General features: G+C 63.7%; 2 non-coding genes across 2 annotated transcripts; both read left to right on the forward strand.

Moving 5' to 3' along the window:
• The first annotated feature begins 297 nt into the window (after positions 1-297).
• On the forward strand, positions 298-416 carry LOC131868325 (5S ribosomal RNA). The gene has a single exon (XR_009366791.1). It is a non-coding gene; the product is annotated as a 5S ribosomal RNA (ribosomal RNA).
• A 7,817-nt stretch (positions 417-8,233) lies between these two features.
• On the forward strand, positions 8,234-8,352 carry LOC131868343 (5S ribosomal RNA). Its single transcript, XR_009366808.1, has one exon. It is a non-coding gene; the product is annotated as a 5S ribosomal RNA (ribosomal RNA).
• Positions 8,353-10,573: the final 2,221 nt, after the last annotated feature.

The following is a 10,573-nucleotide window of genomic DNA, read 5'->3' on the forward strand; positions in this document are numbered from 1 at the left end:
AAGGTGCACTCGGCCCACATGTGAGCGCAGGTCGTTGCGCCCGAGGTGGTGTGTGGGCACCGCGTTGCAGACGGGACACTGCACGCACACGACGCCCCCTCCAGGTGCACGCACGTAGGCCGGGCCGGGTGCACACCCGACGCCCTAGCAAGGTGCGCGCACCCGGGCAGGGCTCACACTTGGCGAACGGGGCGCACTTCGCGAGGGAGGGTGTGCACCTCGACGGGGGTGGGTGGCCGGGGTGGATTCGCACGTGGGTCGCGGTTTGCTAAGTACACACTGCGACAAGCTCATAACGGGTGCGATCATACCAGCATTAGTGCACCGGATCCCATCAGAACTCCGCAGTTAAGCGCGCTTGGGCCGGAGTAGTACTGGGATGGGTGACCTCCCGGGAAGTCCCGGTGTTGCACCCTTTTTTAGTTTTTCGCCGGGCGTCGCAATGCTATTTGAATAAACCTTTTGCCCGTTTGCGTTCTCGTCGGGGCCGGGCCGGGCCGGGGTGCGCTGCCCGCACTACCGCGCGCGCGGGGGCGACACCGAGCGCGCACCCGAGGCACCCCGAGCACACAGGCCACGGTGCAACCCGGGCGTTGTGCGCGCACCCCGGTGCGCCCGAGGTGCTGCGCGCGCACCCAGGTGAAATCGGTGTGCACCTCGGCCAGTGCGCGCTCGGTCGAGTCGCGCACGTTGGCCAAGGTGCACGGTGATGTTTCTTACTCTAAGGTTCCGCACCAGACGCCCGGGACAGGTGAGCGAAGCTGGGCGGGGCCGGGTGCGCGGCCGGGGCAGGTGCACGCAGCTGGAGAGAGCTTTGGAGCACACTTCGGAGCGCACCAATGATGCGCTCCATTCAAAAGTTTCCTGAAAAGGCAAAAAAAGTTGAGATTATAGAATTTCCCACTTGAGAGATTGTAAAAAAAAAAAATTTAAAATGAAGGAAACGCGGGTGCCAAGGTGTGCGCAGCCCAGCCAAGGTGTGCGCACCAAGGCGCCCACCCTGGCGAAGGTGCACGCAAGGTGCGCACCCGAGGCAAACCGGACAATTAACCCAACTTTCGACTTCGCGCGCACCTTGGAGCGCACTTCGGAGCGCTCCTTGGTGCGCACCAATCTTGGGCACCTCGGAGTGCACCATGGCGCCCACCAAGGTGCGCACCCGGGGCAAACCGAGCTCCGACTTCGTGCGCACCTTGGAGCGCACGAAAGGTGCGCACCATGGCGCCCACCAAGGTGCGCAGCCCAGCCAAGGCGTGCGCATCAAGGTGCGCACCCTGGCGAAGGTGCGCACCCGGGGCAAACCGAGCTCCGACTTCGTGCGCACCTTGGAGCGCACAAAAGGTGCGCAACCCAGCCAAGGTGTGCGCACCCCGGTCAAACCGAGCTCCGAATCGTGCGCACCAGAGGTGCACGCCATCGTGCGCACCTTGGAGCACACTTCGGAGCCCTCCTTGGTGCGCGCCGATGTTGCGCACCTCGGAGCGCACCCGGGGAAAACAATGCAATTAACCCGACTTTCGACTTCGTGGGCACCTCGGAGCGCTCTCGGGTTCGCACCTCGGAGCACACCGAGGTGCGCACCTTTGATGCGCTGCCTTCACCAATTTCCAGAAAAGGCAAGAAAACATTGAGAAGGTGTGCGCACCGAGGTGCCCACCCTGGCGAAGGTGCACGCGAGGTGCGCACCCGGGGCAAACCGGGCTCCGACTTCGTGCACGCCGCACCTTGGAGCACACTTCGGAGCGCTCCTTGGTGCGCACCAGGGCGCGCAACCCAGCCGAGGTGCCCACCCCGGCGAAGGTGCACGCGAGGTGCGCACCCGGGGCAAACCGGGCTCCGACTTCGTGCACGCCATGGTGCCCACCGCGGCGAAGGTGCACGCGAGGTGCGCACCCGGGGCAAACCGGGCTCCGACTTCGTGCACGCCGCACCTTGGAGCACACTTCGGAGCGCTCCTTGGTGCGCACCATGGTGCCCACCAGGGCGCGCAACCCCGCCGAAGGTGCACGCGAGGTGCGCACCCGGGGCAAACCGGGCTCCGACTTCGTGCACGCCGCACCTTGGAGCACACTTCGGAGCGCTCCTTGGTGCGCACCATGGTGCCCACCAGGGCGCGCAACCCCGCCGAAGGTGCACGCGAGGTGCGCACCCGGGGCAAACCGGGCTCCGACTTCGTGCACGCCATGGTGCGCACCGCGGCGAAGGTGCGCACCCGGGGCAAACCGGGCTCCGACTTCGTGCACGCCGCACCTTGGAGCACACTTCGGAGCGCTCCTTGGTGCGCACCAGGGCGCGCAACCCAGCCGAGGTGCCCACCCCGGCGAAGGTGCACGCGAGGTGCGTACCCGGGGCAAACCGGGCTCCGACTTCGTGCACGCCGCACCTTGGAGCACACTTCGGAGCGCTCCTTGGTGCGCACCATGGTGCCCACCAGGCCGCGCAACCCAGCCAAGGTGTGCGCACCAAGGTGCACGCGAGGTGCGCACCCGGGGCAAACCGGGGTCCGACTTCGTGCACGCCGCACCTTGGAGCACACATCGGGGCGCTCCCGGGTTCGCACCGGCGTTGCGCACCGTGGTGGGCACCTCGGAGCACACCAAGGTGGGCAGCGAGGTGCGCACCTTTGATGCGATGCCTTCACTAATTTCCATAAAAGGCAAAAAAAAAACGAGATTTTAAAATTTCCGTTTTGAAAGATAGTGAGAAAAAGGGAATGCTGGTGCCATCTTGAGCCCGCCCTGGTGCGCAGCCCAGCCAAGGTGTGCGCACCAAGGTGCCCACCCTGGCGAAGGTGCCCGCCCGGGCAATTAATCCAACTTCCAACTTCGCGCGCGCCAGGGTGGGAGCGCACCCAACAACCGGGCCTGGGAAGAGCCAATGCGAGAAACCCCACCAAACGCTCTGACAAAAAAAGAGGGGGCGCTCCAGTAACCCCGCTTCGGAGCGCACCCTGGGCAAACCCAGCCAAGGTGCCCACCCCGGCCAAGGTGCAGGCGAGGTGCGCACCCGGGGCAAACCGGGCTCCGACAACGTGCACGCCGCACCTTGGAGCACACTTCGTAGCGCTCCCGGGTGCGCACCTTAGAGCACACCAAGGTGGGCAGCGAGGTGCGCACCTTTGATGCGCTGCCTTCACTAATTTCCAGAAAAGGCAAAAAAAAAAGGAGATTTTAAAATTTCCGTTTTGAAAGATAGTGAAAAAAACGGAACGCGCGTGCCATCTTGAGCCCGCCCTGGTGCGCAGCCCAGGTAAGGTGCCCACCCTGGCAAAGGTGCGCACCCGGGCAATTAACCCTACTTCCGACTTCGTGCGCGCCAGGGTGGCAACCGGGCCTCGGAAGAGCCAATGCGAGAAACCCCACCAAACGCTCCGACAAAAAAAGAGGCGGCGCTCCAATAACCCCGCTTCGGAGCGCAGCCGGGGCAAACCCAGCCAAGGTGCCCACCCCGACGAAGGTGCACGCGAGGTGCGCACCCGGGGCAAACCGGGCTCCGACAACGTGCACGCAGCACCTTGGAGCACACTTCGAAGCACTCCCGGGTGCCCACCGGCGTTGCGCACCGTGGTGGGCAGCGAGGTGCGCACCTTTGATGCGCTGCCTTCACTAATTTCCAGAAAAAGGCAAAAAAAAATGAGATTTTAAAATTTCCGTTTTGAAAGATAGTGAAAAAAAAGGAACGCGGGTGCCATCTTGAGCCCGCCCTGGTGCGCAGCCCAGGCAAGGCATGCGCACCAAGGTGCCCACCCGAGGTGCACACCCGGGGCAAACCGGGCTCCGACTTCGTGCAGGCCGCACCTTGGAGCACACTTCGGAGCGCTCCTTGGTGCGCACCATGGTGCCCACCAGGGCGCGCAACCCAGCCAAGGTCTGCACACCAAGGTGCCCACCCCGGCGAAGGTGCACGCGAGGTGCGCACCCGGGGCAAACCGGGCTCCGACTTCGTGCACGCCATGGTGCCCACCGCGGCGAAGGTGCACGCGAGGTGCGCACCCGGGGCAAACCGGGCTCCGACTTCGTGCACGCCGCACCTTGGAGCACACTTCGGAGCGCTCCTTGGTGCGCACCATGGTGCCCACCAGGGCGCGCAACCCAGCCAAGGTGTGCGCACCAAGGTGCACGCGAGGTGCGCACCCGGGGCAAACCGGGGTCCGACTTCGTGCACGCCGCACCTTGGAGCACACATCGGAGCGCTCCCAGGTTCGCACCAGCGTTGCGCACCTTTGATGCGCTGCCTTCACTAATTTCCAGAAAAGGCAAAAAAAAACGAGATTTTAAAATTTCCGTTCTGAAAGATAGTGAAAAAAACGGAACGCGGGTGCCATCTTGAGCCCTTCCTGGTGCGCAGCCCAGGCAAGTTGTGCGCACCAAGGTGCCCACCCTGGCGGAGGTGCGCGCCCGGGGCAATCCGGGCTCCGACTTCGTGCACTGCATGGTGCCCACCAAGGCGCGCAACCCAGCCAAGGTGCCCACCGCAGCGAAGGTGCACGCGAGGTGCGCACCCGAGGTGCACACCCGGGGCAAACCGGGCTCCGACTTCGTGCACGCCGCACCTTGGAGCACACTTCAGAGCGCTCCTTGGTGCGCACCAGGGCGCGCAACCCAGCCGAGGTGCCCACCCCGGCGAAGGTGCACGCGAGGTGCGCACCCGGGGCAAACCGGGCTCCGACTTCGTGCACGCCATGGTGCCCACCGCGGCGAAGGTGCGCACCCGGGGCAAACCGGGCTCCGACTTCGTGCACGCCGCACCTTGGAGCACACTTCGGAGCGCTCCTTGGTGCGCACCATGGTGCCCACCAGGCCGCGCAACCCAGCCAAGGTGTGCGCACCAAGGTGCACGCGAGGTGCGCACCCGGGGCAAACCGGGGTCCGACTTCGTGCACGCCGCACCTTGGAGCACACATCGGGGCGCTCCCGGGTTCGCACCGGCGTTGCGCACCGTGGTGGGCACCTCGGAGCACACCAAGGTGGGCAGCGAGGTGCGCACCTTTGATGCGATGCCTTCACTAATTTCCATAAAAGGCAAAAAAAAAACGAGATTTTAAAATTTCTGTTTTGAAAGATAGTGAGAAAAAGGGAATGCTGGTGCCATCTTGAGCCCGCCCTGGTGCGCAGCCCAGCCAAGGTTTGCGCACCAAGGTGCCCACCCTGGCGAAGGTGCGCGCCCGGGCAATTAACCCAACTTCCAACTTCGCGCGCGCCAGGGTGGGAGCGCACCCAACAACCGGGCCTGGGAAGAGCCAATGCGAGAAACCCCACCAAACTCTCTGACAAAAAAAGAGGGGGCGCTCCAGTAACCCCGCTTCGGAGCGCACCCTGGGCAAACCCAACCAAGGTGCCCACCCCGGCCAAGGTGCAGGCGAGGTGCGCACCCGGGGCAAACCGGGCTCCGACAACGTGCACGCCGCACCTTGGAGCACACTTCGTAGCGCTCCCGGGTGCGCACCTCAGAGCACACCAAGGTGGGCAGCGAGGTGCGCACCTTTGATGCGCTGCCTTCACTAATTTCCAGAAAAGGCAAAAAAAAAAGGAGATTTTAAAATTTCCGTTTTGAAAGATAGTGAAAAAAACGGAACGCGCGTGCCATCTTGAGCCCGCCCTGGTGCACAGCCCAGGTAAGGTGCCACCCTGGCAAAGGTGCGCACCCGGGCAATTAACCCTACTTCCGACTTCGTGCGCGCCAGGGTGGCAACCGGGCCTCGGAAGAGCCAATGCGAGAAACCCCACCAAACGCTCCGACAAAAAAAGAGGCGGCGCTCCAATAACCCCGCTTCGGAGCGCAGCCGGGGCAAACCAAGCCAAGGTGCCCACCCCGACGAAGGTGCACGCGAGGTGCGCACCCGGGGCAAACCGGGCTCCGACAACGTGCACGCAGCACCTTGGAGCACACTTCGAAGCACTCCCGGGTGCCCACCGGCGTTGCGCACCGTGGTGGGCAGCGAGGTGCGCACCTTTGATGCGCTGCCTTCACTAATTTCCAGAAAAAGGCAAAAAAAAATGAGATTTTAAAATTTCCGTTTTGAAAGATAGTGAAAAAAAAGGAACGCGGGTGCCATCTTGAGCCCGCCCTGGTGCGCAGCCCAGGCAAGGCATGCGCACCAAGGTGCCCACCCGAGGTGCACACCCGGGGCAAACCGGGCTCCGACTTCGTGCAGGCCGCACCTTGGAGCACACTTCGGAGCGCTCCTTGGTGCGCACCATGGTGCCCACCAGGGCGCACCCGAGGCAAACCGGGCTCCGACTTCGTGCACGCCGCACCTTGGAGCACACATCGGAGCGCTCCCAGGTTCGCACCAGCGTTGCGCACCTTTGATGCGCTGCCTTCACTAATTTCCAGAAAAGGCAAAAAAAAACGATATTTTAAAATTTCCGTTCTGAAAGATAGTGAAAAAAACGGAACGCGGGTGCCATCTTGAGCCCTTCCTGATGCGCAGCCCAGGCAAGTTGTGCGCACCAAGGTGCCCACCCTGGCGGAGGTGCGCGCCCGGGGCAAACCGGGCTCCGACTTCGTGCACTGCATGGTGCCCACCAAGGCGCGCAACCCAGCCAAGGTGCCCACCGCAGCGAAGGTGCACGCGAGGTGCGCACCCGAGGTGCACACCCGGGGCAAACCGGGCTCCGACTTCGTGCACGCCGCACCTTGGAGCACACTTCAGAGCGCTCCTTGGTACGCACCAGGGCGCGCAACCCAGCCAAGGTGCTCACCCCGGCGAAGGTGCACGCGAGGTGCGCACCCGGGGCAAACCGGGCTCGGACTTCGTGCACGCCGCACCTTGGAGCACACATCGGAGCGCTCCCGGGTTCGCACCAGCATTGCGCACCTTTGATGCGCTGCCTTCACTAATTTCCAGAAAAGGCAAAAAAAAGAAAAAAATGAGATTTTAAAATTTCCGTTTTGAAAGATAGTGAAAAAAACGGAACGCGGGTGCCATCTTGAGCCCGCCCTGGTGTGCAGCCCAGGCAAGTTGTGCGCACCAAGGCACCCACCCTGGCCAAGGTGGGTCACGGGGTGGGTCCTAGGGTGGGTAACGGGGTGGGTACTAAGGTGCGTGCCAAGGTGGGTCATAGGGTGGGTGCCAAGGTGGGCACCAGGGTGGGTGTGCACCAACCCTAGCCAGGGTAGGTCACGGGGTGGTTGTCGGGGTGGGCGTCAAGGAGCCAAGGTGGGTGGCAAGTAGCCAAGTTGCGTGCCAAGGTGGGTGTCGGGGTGGGTGCCAAGGATCCAAGGTGGGTGCCAAGGAACCAAGGTGGGTGTCTGGGTGGGTGCCGAGGTGGGAGCCAGGGTGGGTCCCAAGGTGAGTGCAAAGGTGGGTGCCAGGGTCAAGGTGAGTGCCAATGTGGGTTCCAAGGTGCCAGGGTCAGGGTGAGTGCCAATGTGGGTTCAAAGGTGCTAAGTTGGGTGCGAGGTTGGGTGCGAGGGTGGGTGGGTGCCAAGGTGTGCTAGGTGGAAGCCCGGGTGGGTCGGCATCCCATGGGTGTCGAGTTGGGTGCCTGATGGGTGCTTCTTGTCAAGTTTTAGTCGTCGGGACTCATTTCGAGCCTTAGAGGTCGTTTCTTGTCCGGTTGCCCTGTCTTCGACCTGGGAACCCAATTTTGGTCCTCGGGTCCCATTTTTTTTTGTCTCGCATCCCACTTTTGGCCTGTGGCCTTTTCGGGGTCGATTCTCGTTTTGGGCATCAGAGCATGTTTCTTCTCCTAAAACCCAATATTTGTTTATTAAGTCTCGGAACACATTTTTGTTCTCGTGGACCCATCATGGGTCTTGGAACGCATTTGTGGTCCTTGGGTCCCATTTTGCATCCCGAAACTTGTGTTTTGGTGCTTGATCCCTATTTTGGGTGCCCACCTTGCACCAAGTGCGCACCCGGGGCAAACCGAGCGCCTTGGTGCACCGGGGCAAGATCGAGCGTGCACCCGAGGCGCCCCGAACATGCACCAAGGTGCACTCGGCCCACATGTGAGCGCAGGTCGTTGCGCCCGAGGTGGTGTGTGGGCACCGCGTTGCAGACGGGACACTGCACGCACACGACGCCCCCTCCAGGTGCACGCACGTAGGCCGGGCCGGGTGCACACCCGACGCCCTAGCAAGGTGCGCGCACCCGGGCAGGGCTCACACTTGGCGAACGGGGCGCACTTCGCGAGGGAGGGTGTGCACCTCGACGGGGGTGGGTGGCCGGGGTGGATTCGCACGTGGGTCGCGGTTTGCTAAGTACACACTGCGACAAGCTCATAACGGGTGCGATCATACCAGCGTTAGTGCACCGGATCCCATCAGAACTCCGCAGTTAAGCGCGCTTGGGCCGGAGTAGTACTGGGATGGGTGACCTCCCGGGAAGTCCCGGTGTTGCACCCTTTTTTAGTTTTTCGCCGGGCATCGCAATGCTATTTGAATAAACCTTTTGCCCGTTTGCGTTCTCGTCGGGGCCGGGCCGGGCCGGGGTGCGCTGCCCGCACTACCGCGCGCGCGGGGGCGACACCGAGCGCGCACCCGAGGCGCCCCGAGCACACAGGCCACGGTGCAACCCGGGCGTTGTGCGCGCACCCCGGTGCGCCCGAGGTGCTGCGCGCGCACCCAGGTGAAATCGGTGTGCACCTCGGCCAGTGCGCGCTCGGTCGAGTCGCGCACGTTGGCCAAGGTGCACGGTGATGTTTCTTACTCTAAGGTTCCGCACCAGACGCCCGGGACAGGTGAGCGAAGCTGGGCGGGGCCGGGTGCGCGGCCGGGGCAGGTGCACGCAGCTGGAGAGAGCTTTGGAGCACACTTCGGAGCGCACCAATGATGCGCTCCATTCAAAAGTTTCCTGAAAAGGCAAAAAAAGTTGAGATTATAGAATTTCCCACTTGAGAGATTGTAAAAAAAAAAAATTTAAAATGAAGGAAACGCGGGTGCCAAGGTGTGCGCAGCCCAGCCAAGGTGTGCGCACCAAGGCGCCCACCCTGGCGAAGGTGCACGCAAGGTGCGCACCCGAGGCAAACCGGACAATTAACCCAACTTTCGACTTCGCGCGCACCTTGGAGCGCACTTCGGAGCGCTCCTTGGTGCGCACCAATCTTGGGCACCTCGGAGTGCACCATGGCGCCCACCAAGGTGCGCACCCGGGGCAAACCGAGCTCCGACTTCGTGCGCACCTTGGAGCGCACGAAAGGTGCGCACCATGGCGCCCACCAAGGTGCGCAGCCCAGCCAAGGCGTGCGCATCAAGGTGCGCACCCTGGCGAAGGTGCGCACCCGGGGCAAACCGAGCTCCGACTTCGTGCGCACCTTGGAGCGCACAAAAGGTGCGCAACCCAGCCAAGGTGTGCGCACCCCGGTCAAACCGAGCTCCGAATCGTGCGCACCAGAGGTGCACGCCATCGTGCGCACCTTGGAGCACACTTCGGAGCCCTCCTTGGTGCGCGCCGATGTTGCGCACCTCGGAGCGCACCCGGGGAAAACAATGCAATTAACCCGACTTTCGACTTCGTGGGCACCTCGGAGCGCTCTCGGGTTCGCACCTCGGAGCACACCGAGGTGCACACCTTTGATGCGCTGCCTTCACCAATTTCCAGAAAAGGCAAGAAAACATTGAGAAGGTGTGCGCACCGAGGTGCCCACCCTGGCGAAGGTGCACGCGAGGTGCGCACCCGGGGCAAACCGGGCTCCGACTTCGTGCACGCCGCACCTTGGAGCACACTTCGGAGCGCTCCTTGGTGCGCACCAGGGCGCGCAACCCAGCCGAGGTGCCCACCCCGGCGAAGGTGCACGCGAGGTGCGCACCCGGGGCAAACCGGGCTCCGACTTCGTGCACGCCATGGTGCCCACCGCGGCGAAGGTGCACGCGAGGTGCGCACCCGGGGCAAACCGGGCTCCGACTTCGTGCACGCCGCACCTTGGAGCACACTTCGGAGCGCTCCTTGGTGCGCACCATGGTGCCCACCAGGGCGCGCAACCCCGCCGAAGGTGCACGCGAGGTGCGCACCCGGGGCAAACCGGGCTCCGACTTCGTGCACGCCGCACCTTGGAGCACACTTCGGAGCGCTCCTTGGTGCGCACCATGGTGCCCACCAGGGCGCGCAACCCCGCCGAAGGTGCACGCGAGGTGCGCACCCGGGGCAAACCGGGCTCCGACTTCGTGCACGCCATGGTGCGCACCGCGGCGAAGGTGCGCACCCGGGGCAAACCGGGCTCCGACTTCGTGCACGCCGCACCTTGGAGCACACTTCGGAGCGCTCCTTGGTGCGCACCAGGGCGCGCAACCCAGCCGAGGTGCCCACCCCGGCGAAGGTGCACGCGAGGTGCGTACCCGGGGCAAACCGGGCTCCGACTTCGTGCACGCCGCACCTTGGAGCACACTTCGGAGCGCTCCTTGGTGCGCACCATGGTGCCCACCAGGCCGCGCAACCCAGCCAAGGTGTGCGCACCAAGGTGCACGCGAGGTGCGCACCCGGGGCAAACCGGGGTCCGACTTCGTGCACGCCGCACCTTGGAGCACACATCGGGGCGCTCCCGGGTTCGCACCGGCGTTGCGCACCGTGGTGGGCACCTCGGAGCACACCAAGGTGGGCAGCGAGGTGCGCACCTTTGATGCGATGCCT

Source organism: Cryptomeria japonica, unplaced genomic scaffold (genome assembly GCF_030272615.1).
Source record: "Cryptomeria japonica unplaced genomic scaffold, Sugi_1.0 HiC_scaffold_203, whole genome shotgun sequence".
Taxonomy (NCBI): Eukaryota; Viridiplantae; Streptophyta; class Pinopsida; order Cupressales; family Cupressaceae; genus Cryptomeria; species Cryptomeria japonica.